General features: G+C 38.4%; 1 protein-coding gene across 1 annotated transcript in view; it reads left to right on the top strand.

Moving 5' to 3' along the window:
• Nucleotides 1-3,241: 3,241 nt before the first annotated feature.
• Nucleotides 3,242-17,183, top strand: part of byn (brachyenteron) — a 36,992-nt gene continuing 23,050 nt past the window's right edge. Inside the window, exon 1 of the mRNA XM_065227930.1 lies at nt 3,242-4,223. The gene's annotated coding sequence lies outside the window, so the exon portion shown is untranslated. The remainder of the gene's footprint in view (nt 4,224-17,183) is intronic.

The following is a 17,183-nucleotide window of genomic DNA, read 5'->3' as shown; positions in this document are numbered from 1 at the left end:
TTCAATCTTTAGATCAGCTAATTTATTGAGGTTGAATTATGAGGATACAATTAGCTTCATACACTACCAATCAACTATATATTCAGCTTGCTGTTAATCAGCTTTGTACACCTTAAATCAACCAATAATCAGCTTTTGTTCTTACTGTTCAGCTTGAATTGTTACTTGGGGAGCAACTGAACCTGATCAACGGTTGAGGGCAGCCTTGATAGCTAGCTGCTTGCGGGGAGCTTTTCGTTGGTACTGGAGAACACCACCACTCATCACACGCGGTGATTGAATAAACAGCGTTCGTTGAGACCGGATGGAATACGATTTTGAAATCTGTGTTAGGGAAAGCGCTTTTCGCAGGCAATCGGTGACCATTTTATGACCATTGCAACACTTGCCCATTCGTGCATTTTGCAATAGTGACATTTTGAAAAAGGTTAAATCCTTAATTTAAACAGATTCGTAGAATAATTTCGTATCGATTTGCGTATTCAGAATTAAACTCCATGATCCCTGGATCAAAATCAGACTTTCATGCCACGATCGACTTTGGATTCTGAAATTGCATTGCCAATGTTGGCATAAAAATATATGGTATGTTAGATTTTAACATATGGGAACTGACATCCGACTGATGACCTTGACAAATGTAAAAAAAATACTCATTATCAAATTTATGGTGGTCCTGAAAAGGGGACCGTTTTGTCGTCATGGTTGAGTAATGCTGAGCAATTAAGGTATTCAATACGGATGAGGCTGGCGAGCTGTATATTGTTTGGAATGAGGGTGACGCCCTTGGCATAGATGGCCACAGCGACTCACGAAGATGGATCCCGATTAGTAGCGGTGAGGCTTCTTCGGTGAATGGACGCTCATGTAGGCAGCAGCTCGCTGCTTGCGGGCAGCCTTTCGTTGTGAACAATGTCCAACACTACGCGCCGAAAGCACTGATGCTGCTGCTGCTGCTGCAGACGACCAACCGGACACAACCACATACAGTGATTGAATAAGTACCAGTCAGGGAGACAGAATCGAATACGATTTTGAAATCTGTGTTTGGGAATGCGCTGTTTGCAGGCAATCGGTGATAATTTTTAACACTATTGCAGCAATTGGACATTTGTGTAATTTTAAGTAGTAACCTATTGAAAATTAATAAAGAGTTTAATTTAGCAGATTTGTGGCTAAATTTCTAATCGATTGGCTTGCTTAGAATTAAAATCCATTCGCTATTGACAGAGTTATATGGGGTCAAAACCTGGCCACTTTTCGTAATGCGGTCAATTTTGGTTTTTTGAAATTGCACCCCCAATATGTTGCCGAAAGACGTAATCCTACGTCAAAAATGTTAAATCGGTTTAACATCTCAAAAATAGGTATTCTGTGTATCGGTATCAAAGCCGAAAATCGGTATAAATGCATATAAGTCGGTATAAATACCGATAAATCGGTAAATCTGGCAACGCTGTATGGAAGGTTAGAGGATGTCATTCATAAGCTTCTGAATTGGATGCGCGTAATTTCCTCACGTAGAGTGTTGGAAGTATAAATGGTGAACCTGCTAGGAGTAAAAGGCCCTTGTTAGCCATTGTACAGTGGCCCAGGATGGGAATTTAGCAGGAAAGATGCATTTAAAGCCTGAAGTTGAAACTTCAGAGAAAAAGTTTCTTGTACAAAGCTGTTCCTTACAGTTAAGTCCTCATTTTCGTGTTAATTATTACTAGGGTGGTTCTTATTTTAATTGAAATAAAAAAGTAACGTTTTTATTTGCAAAAATAAACATAAACATTCTTCGGAAATGTTGTTGCTCAGCTAATTTCAAGCAACTTTGTTGAATAACACTATTTATTTTTCTTGAATTGACTGATTTTTAGCTTTTGAGTCATTTGAGGAAAAATACTCTAAATCGGTCAGTTCAAGAGACAAATAAAAGTTTTATCTAACAAAGATACTTGAAATTTGCTGAGCTACAACTTTGCTCAGGGATGTACACCTTTATTTCTGCAAATGAAAATGTTAAATATTTTATTTCAATGATAATAAGAACCACCATAGTATTAATTGACACCAAAATGAGGGCTTAGCAGTAAGAAACAACTTTTCAGAAGCTACGTTTTTTCCAAATTTTTCAATTTTTGGACCACTGTGCATTGTGTCTGTACTGGTAGAGCAGCTTAAACTACCTGGTCAAATCGTGGAAAAAGAGGAACTCTGCGAGGTACCTCCGCTTCTGAGGGAACTACCTCTACACGGTTAAGACGACTTGCTGAAGGAGGAACTCAAAGTCATCAACGAAAACTGCACTGTTACTTTCATGAATTAGAGTAGGTACAGTAGGTTGGTACTTTAAGCTACATTAGCCAATATATGGCTTATGTACTGAAAACCAAATTCTGATAAATCAATGAAATCACGATACAATCGTGTATAAAGCTATAAATGGTAGAAGTGTCATAGAGTGTCATGCCGTTGAGATTTAAATTTAAAAAAAAATTGCCCTGAAAATGTGGATATTTAACAATTTTTCATTGATATGGCATACCTAGACTTTACGATTTTTCAATACCCACCACTCATAATTTAGTTTTTTAAAAACCTTCTACCACAGAATCATGGATACCTACCACGTGATACTGTTTTTGACGATTTTACATAGGTGGCGTATTTTCCGTTTCTTCATTAATGGGCAGGATATTTATTTCGAGTGTTAGTTATAACAACTCACAATCGAAATAAAAATCCAGTTTTGAGGCAGCGGTTAAGCTGCTATCTGAGAGGTGTTCGTTTACGCTCCAAAATTAAAATTCATCCCCAAATCAAGTTTGCTAAAATGTTATAATAAATGTTATAAGCGAATCCCTAACAAGGTTGAAACTCCGATTTTCCATCGTCGTTGAAATCCCTTTTCAACAAAAAAAAAACCTGCACTTCACTTTGCCCTGATGACGATTCAGCAGTCGCATGTGTCCGATACATTCACGCTTCTTCGGCGCACGCTTAGCCTTAACCCATTTCACTCACTCCTTCTCTGACCGGGTCTGTCAATGGCCGGCGGCGGCGGTGGCATGGTCGCTCTGTTGATTCACAGTACAAAACGACACACACAAAGTTACCCTCTGTCTACCTCTTTCTGGTGCTGAACCGGTTGTCACGAGATGGAAGATCAAACAGAGATCGGCCCCGTGGGCCTGAAGATCATTCCGCAGCAGCATCACTCGTAGCATCTCTTGATGGCACTTGACGTCTACCATCGCGCAAGGGTGGTTGTGTTTCCGTTCACGAGAAGATCGGGTGTTGAGCGGCCGTGTGGATAGTAGCGACGGGCAGTAGGAATTCATTTTCCTTTCTGTGTTTCGGTTTTCTGAGTGAAGTGAATTAATTAGAGGTACGTGTAAGATCAAAAGTCACACCTCCACTTTTTTTTGGCAGTCGTTTGATACGAGAGTAGTGCTACGGGTGATCAAGTGCCGTGTTGAACCTTTTTGGGGATCCAGAGGGCGTTTACCGTATCCAACGAACCGCGGAGAAAAGTGATTTGTGTTGTGTTGATTATTTATGAAACATTTGACAAACCTATACTAATTAATTAGTGTATGTTCATAGTGTTATTATCAGGATTATTATTAAAATTGTCCATATTTGTGTAAGAGATTTTAACAAGAAGCAATTTGTTTGATGTTCGAAAAGTGACATATGTCACTTGTGAGTGTGGGCAAACTGGCCAGTTAGTGTTTGTTAATTAATTTATAACATCAAAAATTAAGACGATGGTGCGGATTCTAGCATGCGTTCGATGAAGTGCGAGTGTCATGATCGATTCTTAACAACTCCGACAAGTCAGTTGGTTAGGACCCAAGATTAACACACATGACACATCTACCAAACCTTAACCGGAAGTGACACAAAAAGTGTGAACGTGAAATTTTCTGCTCTGCTCCCTGTCGTCGTCGGAAGTTGTGAACCTACCAGAGTAGGACAGTTCACACCCAAAGGAGAGAAAAAAGGGGCGCGTTTGGAGTGTGTGCGCCAAACGGTTCTTAAAGAGGAGTTAATTCTCATAATTGTGATAAATAATCTGCTCCTGTACAAAAGATTTATTAACAACTTGGAACGGATTGAGCCGCGTCCCTGCTGCCCGCTGGTCGACGCTGCCTCTCTATCAGGAGTCGTTAGGAGGAAAGTGTGAGCTGTGACACCTAGGTCGATTCACCCGGGCCAGCTAACTAGTCGCAGTGAGTACCCATTATATTTGCGTTTTCGCAGATAGTTAATTTATTGGATTTTAAAATCATCACGAAAACACTAACGAACGTACGACCGGGTGGTTGGCACTTTCATTATGAATTGATGATGTCTTCATCGGAGGAAGGATGGTAATTAGGCGTGGGAAAATTTGCCTTTTGTGTGTGTATTGCAGCAGGTTTAGATTGGCATGCTGAGATTTAGGAATTGAGTTGGGGAGTGTGAAGTGTGCTCTTAAGCAGTTATTTCAGCTTTGTACTTTTTCTTCAGTTGTGTTAATATCTGCCCCTATCATATGAACTGAACAATTTGATATACATATGTAGTGGAAACATTTGGGACTCGAAAAATATTATAAGCAAAGTAAAGGCTGCACATTTACATTGTTAGCAGGTCTAGGAAGTAGTTGTATATAATTTTGCTCCATTACGAGGAAAATCGAGGAAAATTTATCAGTCTACAAGTATACTCATGAGTTGATTTCATCGGCCGTGTAAAAAGTGGGGTTTGTATTTTTCATTTTGAGTAAAGTAACGATAGAGTAAGTACACACATGTCGAAAATTTCATGTAATTTTTATGGCCACAAAAATAAACACATGCAGTAAAAGTAGCGTAATGACAGTTCATGCACTGTATTAATGATAATTTTGTTCTTTTTGGCAAGTATTATTACACCATATTTTCGACACGATTGAAGTGCATCCACTTTTATGCGATATTAATTTTTTTTTGCATGAATACAAACCAATAAATCTGTAAAAACGTATCTAATAAAACGCTGTCAATTCAGTTTTCCCTGAATAAGGCCAACACCCATGACCAATCTTCGGGCAAATTAAATTAAAATCGTTTGATTCATTTGAGACTGAAGAAGCAGTTAACATCATTATTCATCCATTCCCAGTCGATATTATTATTATATAAGTTTTTGAATATCTTTGCAATCGGTCAACTGGTTCCGGAGATGTGCTTAGAATTTATGGATTTAGGGGACAATCGTACATATCAACAACTACTGAACCGAATAGGACACAACAACCACAAAATGAAAGGTACTAAGATCTTATAGAATCCTTTTGAATAATTTTGGAATAGGTCTACTGGTTCCAGAGATATAACCAGATCATGGGCCAGAGATATGATTGGTCCGTCCTAAAACGAATAAAACCCATCATGTGACACCTCCCATTAAATTAGAATTCATAATCCAGTTTAATGGAAGTAATTTGAAGTACCCAGGACCACATCTGGCCATGTTTTAGGAACCCCCGGAGGTACCTATTTTCTAATCTAATCTAATCTAATCTAATCTAACTAATACAAACGCAGCCAGTACGAGAAAGCATCCTGGAAAATGATTAGGTTAGATGAAGTCTAATCATTTTTCTTGTCTAATTGATGTTTACAGCATATCTGAGATATAAACATAATACGGCCAGACCTACTGCGCTGTATTTGCCGCAAAGATGATTCTTGGAAATGAATGGGAACATTTCTTGAATCTACAGGGGTGGAAGGATGCGTGGACATACCGTACCAAACACTCCAAGTTACTATGTGTAGTTGTGTGTAATGTGTACAATATTGAAGAATCATAAAATAATGGCCCCCGGAAGTACCTACTTTCGGTCTTAAAAATAAGCAAAAATACTGCAAGCGATACCTTACATCATGCCAGAATTCATCAGTCAAATCATTTCATATCAAGAGCCACATGTGAAAAGGGCATACAAGCTTTTTTTAAACTAACTTTTGTAGGCCCTTTTCTCACCGAAGGTCACCCACGCAAACCATCATCAGGAAGGGGAAATTTTCCCTAATCGGTGATGTTAAGGGGAAGCATAACGCTTCGAAAAAAAAAATGAGTTTCGATTTTTCTAAAATTTTTGGGAAAAGATATAAAAAAACTAAAAACATCACTTCTTTTGTATTTTTTAAAGAAAATTCACGTGCAAAAATATTTTTTGTAATTTATCATGGCATAAAGTTGGACTCAAAAAACCACAAAACATAAACTTTTCGGTTTTGCTGAGAATCCAATATTTTTTCATGATGAGATAGAAAAACTTTTTCTACATGTAAATTTTTTAATGAATCTAAGGAAGATACTGATTTTCTTGGATTTTTGATAATTTTTTCCAATGTTTTGAGAGAAATAAAAACGTGCCGTAAATATTTTTTTTTATTTTCGGGGTGGTAATCTTCTCCTTAATGGGCTGCGTAGGTGTCATATGAGTGGCGAGAAAAGGGCATAAGAAGGTTTGTTTACAAAAAGCTTGTATGAGCTTTTCACAGGTTGTTCTTGATATGAGCAGACTTTTGGTGGAATTATTATCAGTAAGAAGGGTCATATTTTACCATAGATAGTATTTCATTACAATCTGAGAGGGTGCGGCTAACAACTGGTTGAGTTGGTGTGAAATTCGTCCTTGGGGCACTTTCAAACCAAGATGACTGTTTAAGAGAGAAGGAGAGCTGGTGAATTTTTAATGGATCATTAGTACAAATTGTCCACCCAAGAGAATGAGGGGTTCATAAACTTCTCAATAAATAATCCACCCTTATACCCCGTTCACATTACAGCCTATATCACGTAATATAGGCTGTCTTGCAATGAACACTCATACAAAGGACTTCCAGTGAAAACTAGATGTATGAGTGCTCATTGCAAGACAGCGTATATCACGTGATATACGCTGTAATGTGAACGGGATATTACCTACATATGCAATTTAGGTATTTCAATGCCATTCATACAATTTTTAGACTAATTGTATCAATGGCATTGAAACATTGGTTTCCACCTTTTTTTTTTGAAACAGTCGAAAAGAATCTTAAGGTAAATTTAAAGAAATCATAAAAGCCCTAGTAGCACACTTGTCACAAACCGGTTGAGGTAGCTTCTATAGAGCTCACTTGGCTACTTGAGAAGCAGTGCTGCGTGATTGGAGGATTTTCTATACTGATGAATTATTATTCATTGATTTTTTTCCTCTGTTCGGGACATAACAGCACTGCGACCAGTAATTTGATCTATTGTAGTATATCCCGAGTCCTTAGTTTAGTGCATGTCGTATTACTCCATCACTATTGAGGAATGATGAAGTATTCGGTTTTGATACAGCTGTCATTCTTGCCTTCATCGCAAGGATTCCATTCTAATTGAAAGGTCCCGCTATTTATACCCTCCGGAGTTTCGGAACACCCTCCAAAGGCGCGCCCCTTTGTCAGTCAAAATTGGATTTCTTAGCAACAAAAATAAGCAATGGCACCGATATTGACATGCATCAGAACCCTAGTCTTAACCTGGGAGGGAGAAGCAAATACTACACACAAAATCTAATAAATCAATCACAATATTGCGCAAGAAAATTCTTGGCAAATAAAAAATATCAAGTGATTTGTTCCCATAATGAGGGGTTTCGGTTTTTCGTGTCTCTGTTGTTTACGTGTTACCGTCGGATGACTTAATGCTTGTGAAAAGTTGGATTTGAAAAATCACTTGTAGAGACTCGTAGTGGATCAGCCAAGATGAAGTGTCAGGTGAAATACTGCGGCCGGAACAGCAGGAATTATCCTGGATTGGGTTTTTTGCGCTTTTCTGCTGATTATATCACAAGATCCCAATGGATTAAGTTCTGTCGAATGGATTCCGGAACCGGCGAAATTAAACCAAGTACGCGAGTCTGTAGCGTAAGTGTTGACGGTACAAGTGTTTTGCATTTTATCAATGTTGCTATGATCTTTTTTAATTATATGCAGGCTCATTTCTTAGAGGACTGCTTCCGCGTCGATAAAAATGGGAAGAAAACGAAAAAAAAAGATGCTGTTCCGTCGATTGAAGCTTTCTTGCTACCTCCTGAAGACGAACCGGAACTGCGATTGACGGCAGTTTAATGAATTGTTAAACCTTTAGAGGGGAGTCCTAATCGCTAGGACCCGAACCAAACCCGTACCCAATTCATAAAAATTTCAAGAACCCGAACCCGACCTGACCCCTGTAATTAATGGAATTAATTTAATTACGGCTACTTCCTGTGCCAGAGTTGAAGTTTTTGCGTGCCCCTCGTTGCTACCCGTACCCAAATATACCCCTTATCCGATCCGAACTCAAAAATGTTTTCTTCGTATACTCGTACCCGACACGAACCCGAAAATTTAGAATAACCGTACCTGAATATCTCTACAACCCCCTCCATTTTGAGAAAACTATCAAATTTACGATATAACATGCTTGATACACTACAATTTAGCTTAATTACATACCGATTCCTGAACTGAAGAAACGAAAATTTTGCAGTGCAAATTGTTTTCAAGCAAGATAATACTTTGTATTCGATATCAATACTTCCCATTGATTGATGTTTTGTACTGCTGGCTCCCACTGACAGTTTGTGACAGCTCATTTCTGGCTTCACTTGACATTCACATTTTCGGAGTCTGTTTCTCCCTTCCAGGTCTTAACCACTTCAAACTAGGAAACAACGAATAGAAGATTAGGAATCACGTAGGTGAAGACTAACTAACTCATTTTTTCCTTGTTTCAAGTTCATCATCGGTGGGCAAAGCCGAGTATTGGCAACAAGGCATACAAAGTAACAAGGACAAAGATGAGTTCCCTTGATTACTGAACAATCCTGTTCCCCTAGTTTGAAGCAGCCAGGACTAGGAATCGGTTGCAGATCTTCCCACGTTACGGGGCTTATTAATTGATTAGTTCAATTCCAATGATTATGATTAAAGAATAATGTTTAAATTACGTGAGGTATGTGATTAAGATTAATGATTAATGATCTATCTCTAAACATCCTGATTAGGTATTATGATTAATCATATATTTTAATCATTTATCATTATTCATGATAGATTTTATGTACTAACGTTTTGTGAAAAAATAATGTAAGAAGCAGAAGTACAAGGGAAGATCATATCCATGCCCCTGATATTGAACGGCGAGTTCCTGAGTGATCCGGATTTGACAAATTGGGACAAACAGAGAGAGTTTGTCTAATCTAATCTAATCTAATCTAAACTAACACCAACACAGCCAGTTCTTGAAAGCATCCTGGAAAATGATATATATATACCTACAAAATTTTCTTGTCTATTTCTATCACATCGAAGATGCGTCACACATATCAAAACGACCAGGCCTACTGTCCAACATTTAAGGGGCAAGATGATTCATAAAACATCGAAGATTTAAACACGATGCTTCAGAATCCAATGAATGGATGAAACGTGGACATATAGTACCGTACGTTCCGATTTAGGTAATTATATGATTGGTTGGTCGTTGGAAGCATAACACCTGGAAATGTTAAGTGATGCTCCATTTTCTTCTGACGGTTGGGGCATGAGCACTAACTCTTGTCCTAGCCTTTTATGACTTATGGCTTTAGCGCCATTACTCGCTTTCTGAAAAGAGAATTTCCCTCTTCTCTTTTCAAAAAAAAGAAAAGTTGAAAATGAGCGAAGGGCCATTAATGCGACAGTTTTTGAAGTCAGACTTCTATTCAACTTTCATACTGCCGTACTCTAACGGAACTATCCACCTACCCTCTTCTAAAGATCATTCTCTAGCTAATAAATTATCACACTAAAGCTTCATGTTAGCATTTCCAACCAACTCTGAAAATCGCTAACTTCGCGTATGAAGTAACATAAAAACACTTTGAATGAAAAACTGTTTTTATTTTTGTATTTATATGCACTACAGTGTGCTTTTTTTAGATCATGAAGTATATTGAGTTTAATCTTAGCTATTCTGTAATTTATCTGATATTGTATTAACTGATGCCAAATTTGGGAAGTAGTTCGTAAAAAATCATCAGCATACTACAGTACTTGGAACATGTGACATTATGAAACCACTTTATTACATTTACTCAATCTATGAAATAATATTTTATGATGTTTTTTTCTAAAAAAAATCTATAAGACTTGGTAATTGACACCAAACGCTAATGTTGATGTGATTTATTTAGATGGATTGATGGCAAGCTTTAGATGGCGACTTGAGTGTGAAACAATCGATAGAACTGCTTCTGCACATCGAAGGTATGTGAGCAAATTGGCGATCATCTCTTTGGCCAGTGGTGGCGGGGAGAGATACCCGTCACCATCCCTCCCCAACTGGGGGAATATGGTAAAGGAGATGATCAACCCAATTTGTACCTTCCTCAAAATTGGCGTTTGCTCACTTTCTGCTCTTTTTTCCCTTGATTTGATTTCCGTCGATCTTGTTTTCCGTGCTGAGCACCAATGCTACCGACGCTAGGAAGGCAGCTCCCATACCTGGACCCTACCACCTATCGACCCATCAATCAACTCATGAACCGGGGACCAACGGTTTTACTTCTCTTCCGGGGATCGCGTGATCAGAGATGTTATGCCTCAGAACATCCCGGTGACGCCGACTGGGATTGAACCCAGGCTTGCTGAGGTGAGAGGTAATCACGCTTACCACTACACCACCGGTGCCACTGCTTTCTACTCTGTATATACAATTTTCACACTGCCGTACTCTAACGGTACTATCAACTCTATGCTTTCATCTTCTCGTCTATCGTATAAAATGGCCACTTTAAGTCTGATATATGACGTTAAGCATCTCCAACTATGTGATTTATTTGTTGTTTGACATAGCCCATCACTTAACGGCGCCGGTGGTGTAGTGGTAAGCGTGATTACCTCTCACCCCAGTAGGCCTGGGTTCAATCCCAGTCGGCGCCGCCGGGATGTTCTGAGGCATAACATCTCTGATCACGCCTTCCTTCGGATGGGAAGTAAAGCCGTTGGTCCCCGGTTCATGAGTTGATGGGTCGATAGGTAGGGTCCAGGTGTGGGAGCTGCCTTCCTGGCACGTCGGTAGCATTGGTGCTCAGCACGGAAAACAAGATCGACGGAAAAAACAAACCAAAGGAAAAAAAAAAAAAAAAATAGCCCATCACTTCATTCGAGCAGTTAAAAAATCATTTATAACTAGAACTTAAAATCATAATTTGAGACAACCAAATTTAACAAATCTTGTAATGGGCGCGACTCTCCAGACATCCTGAAATGTGTTACTGGATCTACGGCAGAGCTATCAGCTTCTTACTCATGGGCTAAAGCTACCTTCAGTTCCTTTTAAATGGCATTTCAGTCATGTCGTTGACCCTTGGATTTGGTATCTTTACATATAATATAAGGGTATAAGGGTTCTCGTTTGGTAGCTTGTGTGTGTGCCTAAAAATAAATATCTAATGATCAGGCTCGCATTTAACGTGCAGTGAAATTAATCATATTGTAGAGCAGTTTTGAGGCCACACCTTCTAAGAGTGATTTAAAGAAAATTAACTAACAAATATTAGTTAGCCTGGCATAAATAAGATCCTATTTTCTCGAAGTTCTAGAAGGAAAAATATCAAAATATTGTTCCATGGGCATCGCTAGAGTGGTAGTTATAGGATTGTTATTTTAAACTGCTGGAATAACGGTATCCATTAGAGTGATGCAAAATTTGAAATTTTCGCTCCACAATACTTAAACGATTCCAAATCGGATCCTAACTAACCTCTCAAAATTTGAACCCATTTGGTGAGAAACTGAGATGGCAAAAAAAATTTTTTCTCAGCTACAACTTTGCTCAAGATTGTTTCTATGTAAAACGAGACAGAGCAGCTGCTTGATCATGTCATAAGTTTACTAATCTCTTAAATAATTAATAACTTTTTCCTGTCTCGTTTTACATAGAAACAATCTTGAGCAAAGTTGTAGCTGAGAAAATTTTCTATAAGAATGGCTATCGAACTGTTTCACAGCCAATATGGGAAAAGAGTAGAAGGCAATGAACAAAAAGTTGAGATTTCCCAAAGTAATTTACATGTAAACTTCAAATGGCTTGTGCGAAGTCTGTTTCTAACCAAATGAGTTGTAACTTTGGAAGGCTTATCAGGACCCGATTTGAAACCATTAAAGCACTATGGAGCGAAAAAGTCAAATGTTGCATCAGTCTAGTATCCATTGTAATTGGTGGATCATATCTCCGGCAAAATCACATGGTGCTTCTGATCCTTCGGGTCAAATTTTGAAAAGCGTTGGAAGCTTCTGGTCTCTCGGTAAATCTGATCCTGATTCAGCCATCGACTTCAAGGACAAGATTGAAAGAAGCCTAGGTAAATTATCCATCACAATGGCCAATAGTGGATTATATCAACCTTGTCCTTAAGAAACCTTTCACGCATTTAGAAAATGGGATTCAAGTTCTGCAGCTTACCCTTAATCACATTGAACCGATCGATATTTTTCATCTCTTCCTCAACTTTTACCATGGCCAATATTTAATCACTCAATGGTTTAATACTGCAATTGTGAAAATATCGATTCACATATTCAAAGAGTTTCTGCAGATTTCTATTTATAATCACTAAAGTTCTGGATAACAATCAGGGTTGTTAATCGGTAACCGTGGATAATGTCTCTTATGCAAATTCAGCGTTAGCTGACGTTGAGTTGGCAGTCCAGCGTCGCTACAGCTATCAACTCTTCGAAACCAATAGCTACCATTGGTTGAACACCGCGCTGGAATGTTATTCGTATCATCAATCGAATTATTTACACCTCTGAACTAGACGTCAAATGTCATCTCGTACTGTTCCCCACCACATGATAGCAAATCTTCTCCCTATAGCTGTTGATTTATCTCGTTCAACGGTACAACCCTTGATTTGCCGTAGATCAGCTTCAACGCAACCACTTCATTAGCACTGATGTTTATTAAGATGCTTTTAAGAGGCCACGAAACTCGAATGTCACATCAAATGTTGATTTTTTTTTCGATATACAAAACTAAAACAGTAGATCATGTGTGTCCATTCTTCCCTATTAAAAGTGTTGACATTTGCTGCATGACGGATTCTGGTTGCAAATCAATGCTAGGGTAAATGGGAGTAAAATGCCCATACAGAGAAAAATTCGCCCCCTTTATCTCAGCTGATACACGAAACAAAAATTAATTATTTTATTCATCTGTTTCATTAATATATTTTTGCCAAAACGTCAGCCTCGTACATTGCAGAAGACAAACCACATAAAAATGTATCAACTGTATGTGTGCCCGCATAAACCCAAACCATAATATAAGGATATGCATTACCGCTTTAAACGATTTACTAAGATTACGCTACGTCAACCAGAATCATCCGAAAAATGATAAACGTATCATGCCGTAGATAGTTTTCGTGATTCAGCATATAGTAACTGGCAAATGTACTATATGCACACTAAGAAATAACTAATTTTACACGTAATGTAATCCGTCTTTGACATAAAAGATGAGACGTAAACAAACATGTCATGTAATATTAAGTGCTGCGAGCCTGAAAAGTTCGTTGCTCGACGAAAAGTATGTTTGATTGAGCTATATTTTGCGTCTGTTATGACTCAAATTTATGTCAAAATTGATGCTCGTATATGTCACTCTCAGAGCACCTAAATTTACATGATTTTTTCTAAGTGTGTGGGTAAAGGGCGGTTAGGTATAGTTACTTTACGAAAATGACGGTTTTCGGGAACAAGTTTTTGGCAAAATAACATGGGGAATGGTTAACTTGTCATCCATAAAATCTTAGGGAAAAAGACATGCCTTGTCATTTGCAAACAATTGGATGATAAAAATAAAGTTGACCGTCGTATTGTATGCCTTATCATTACTGAATTGTAATATTATAAATTTATCTAGTATACTTTCAAATAAGTAAAAAGGCATTACAAATTTTATGTCAATGTATTTTTATTCACTGAACTATTGATTTCCACTTATTTTTGATTTTCATTTTGGATTTACACGCGAACTCAGAAGATCTGGCTCCGTTTTGTGTTCATTAAATTGTAGCATCATCGTTGAAAAGGGATGGCTGGCAGGCTGGCTACGTCAAACCGTGTCGATTTTATTTTTTGTCTGAAACTTTTGTTTTGTTTACGTCACTGTTCCGATACCGAAGACTGGATGTGATTCCGGGATGGATTTGGACTGTGATTTCGGATGAATACACGTATCAATTGGATCACAGAGTCATAACACATATCACAGCTTGGGAGAAATCAAACTAGCGTCGTATTTAGGCTGTGAACCATTTGCCAAGTTAATTTTAACTCGTGGTTAAAAGTGACATTTCGAAAGTTATTTTCTATGTTCGAAAATCCCCGTGCTGTCGATCGACCGGTTTTCAACCCACGGTTGTCAAAATTTAACTTCTTTTCTGTCAGAAATACCCATGCTCGGATAGCAGGGTTAATAGATAACTTTCCATCTGTCAAAATTTAACCAAAAGTTAAAAAATTCGCCAAATGGTTCAGAGCCTTAATGAGCATACATTTTCAAGACCGTAAACTGGATACAGGTCCGGGCTGAATTGAGATCGTTATGAACGGCACTAGGATTAAACGGTCGTGAAACGCGCTGCCCGCAAAGGCTAATTTTTCTAGGAATCACATTCACGGCGTAGGTAATTTATGTGCGTAACAAGTGCGGTGTGAATTTGATTCCTTTCGTACTGCGATGATGAGCTCCATGATCCAATTTCCTTGCGTATTCGTCCGGAGTCGTTGCTTCGGTTCAGATGTGAATCGTTTCATGTTTGCGTTTCGTTTTTTTGAATTATGGTCCGGTTTTGCTCCGCTGGACTGGCTGTTCTTCGTTGGCGGTGGTGTTCGCGATTGTTTCGAGAAGGAAGTTGACCCGGGAGTGTTTCGCTGATCCGGGAGTGTGGTGATTGTTCTTGAGTAAGGTGGTCCGGTCTACTGCGGGAGGTCAGTGCATCAACGGAGATGAGGTAAAATTTGGCTGTGCTTTGACAGCGGAAGACTACTTTATTAGTGTATCCCAGGGCTTGTTGTTCCCTGGTATTACAAACCTTCCGATCAAGCATTCTGAAACAAATTTAAGGGAACTTTAATTATAGGTATTTTGTTTTATTTATTAACTAGGAAACTTAGAGGACGATCGAAGTAGGTCGCGCTGGAAAGTTGACACATTTTTAATTTTGCTGCTGATTTTCATTTGGTGATTTTAACTATTTTAATCATGTTAAAAACTTAACTGTCTTAGCTGATGGGCAACGAATATCCCAAGCTGATCACGATGGTGTGAATCCGGCCGAGATATGCCGGACTGTTGCATTTGATGCATCTCTTTCCGAGGGCTGGCAACGAGTAGCGGTTTTCCAAAATCAAGATCCAAGAGACTTTTCTGAACTGTATTCGGGAGTTTCAAGGATTATTCGGTTGAGATCCTTCCTTTTTATTTATTTAGCTCTTAACATTATGTTAACCTAGTTACGGTAAATATAGACACACAAAAGGAAAAGTTTGCGAGTCATTGTGAGTCTTAGCGAACTTTTCATGTAGAATCTACATTGTAGATTGATTAGAGACCCGTTTTTTTTAGTTTATACACATTTTCTTTTCAGAAAGCGAGTAATGGCGTTATAACCTGGGTCTGGCGGGCTCATAATGGATTTCAAACCAATTTGAACTGTCAAAATCGAACCATTTTTTACTGTTCTTATAAAAGCTCATATGGAAGAAACAGATAGGGAGTATTGTAATCTGAGTAAAACGTAGTTGTTATTATTTTTGGAAACATATTCATAGTTTTGATGAACAAACGTAAAAACGCAAAAAATCAACCATGCGCGGCGCAAGAAACGATCCTTCGGAAAGCGAAATAAACTTCTCTTCACCGGTGCACTTGCAGTGTAGCTGCAAAACTTTGCGTAACATCGTATTTTAACTGCTTAGGAACTTTTATGAAAACCAAATATTATTGATACAGTAGAAAACCGGAAAATTCGACACGCGCCAATCGATTTTACTCTCAATCTGTACATAAAACATAACGTCGGACATAGTGCGCTGTATTTGTACAATGATGCGCCATAATGCATAAAATCGAAAGTCGGGTGTGGGGTTTTCCGGTGTCAAACGCGACCGACAATAACAACGAACTACAACAGACTACAACCACCAATCGATATTTCAAGAGAGTCACTCACAATCTTGCACACATTTGCTTTGTTTATCAATTTGACAACCGTTCGAACAGAGTAAAGCTTGCTGCAATGCGTCTTGGATAGTGTCTGAAGCTGGTTGCGATTCGACTTCGCCAGACCCAGGTTAAGACAAGAGTTAGTGCTCATGTCCCAACCACTCGAGGAAAATGGAGCATCATTTAACTTTTTAAGATTAGATGCTCCCAACGACCAATCATTTATAACAACGGAATGTACGGTACGAGATGTCCACGTTTCATCCATTTATTGGATTCTGAAGCATCGTCTTTGATTTAAACAGGCCCGATGTTTCTGAATAATCTTGCCCCTTAAATAAGGCACAGTAGGCCTGGCCGTTTTGATATATTTTGCGCATCTCTGATGTATAAAATATACCAAATAGACAAGAAAAATGATGGAGGTATATCTATCATTTTCAAGGATGCTTTCATGAACTGGCTGTGTTGGTGTTAGATTAGATTATTTATTAACTAGAAAACTTAGAATAAATAGGTGGCTGCCCATTGGTTCCTGTTAAAAAAATTCAGAAGACGACATGGCGAACGAAATGAAACAACAAAATGTGAACACCAATCCATACACACGCCGCACAGTTATTGATTATAGGATCTTCCCAGATATCATACAGCTAATATATCAGTGCCAACATTTAAAAGGGGCGTAATTGCTTTAGTAAACAATGGCTTGAGCTATCGATTTCTCGCAAATAAAAGCCCATCCCTTCAAATTAATAATGCTAGCTGTTAAAGGAAACATTTATCTACCTGCTGGTGTTATTAATCTTCATGAGTAAGCTTTTATTCGCGAGAAATCGATGGCTAAAGCCATTGTTTACAAGTGCAATTACGCTCTTTTGAAATGTTGACACTGATATGAAGATAGAACATGTTAG

The sequence above is a fragment of the Ochlerotatus camptorhynchus genome, unplaced genomic scaffold, assembly GCF_037179485.1.
Source record: "Ochlerotatus camptorhynchus isolate MF236.1 unplaced genomic scaffold, CSIRO-AGI_Acam_v1.1 ptg000277l, whole genome shotgun sequence".
Lineage (NCBI taxonomy): Eukaryota > Metazoa > Arthropoda > Insecta > Diptera > Culicidae > Ochlerotatus > Ochlerotatus camptorhynchus.
The sequence above is the reverse complement of the archived record's forward strand: the minus strand, read 5'-3'. Positions and strand labels throughout refer to the sequence as shown.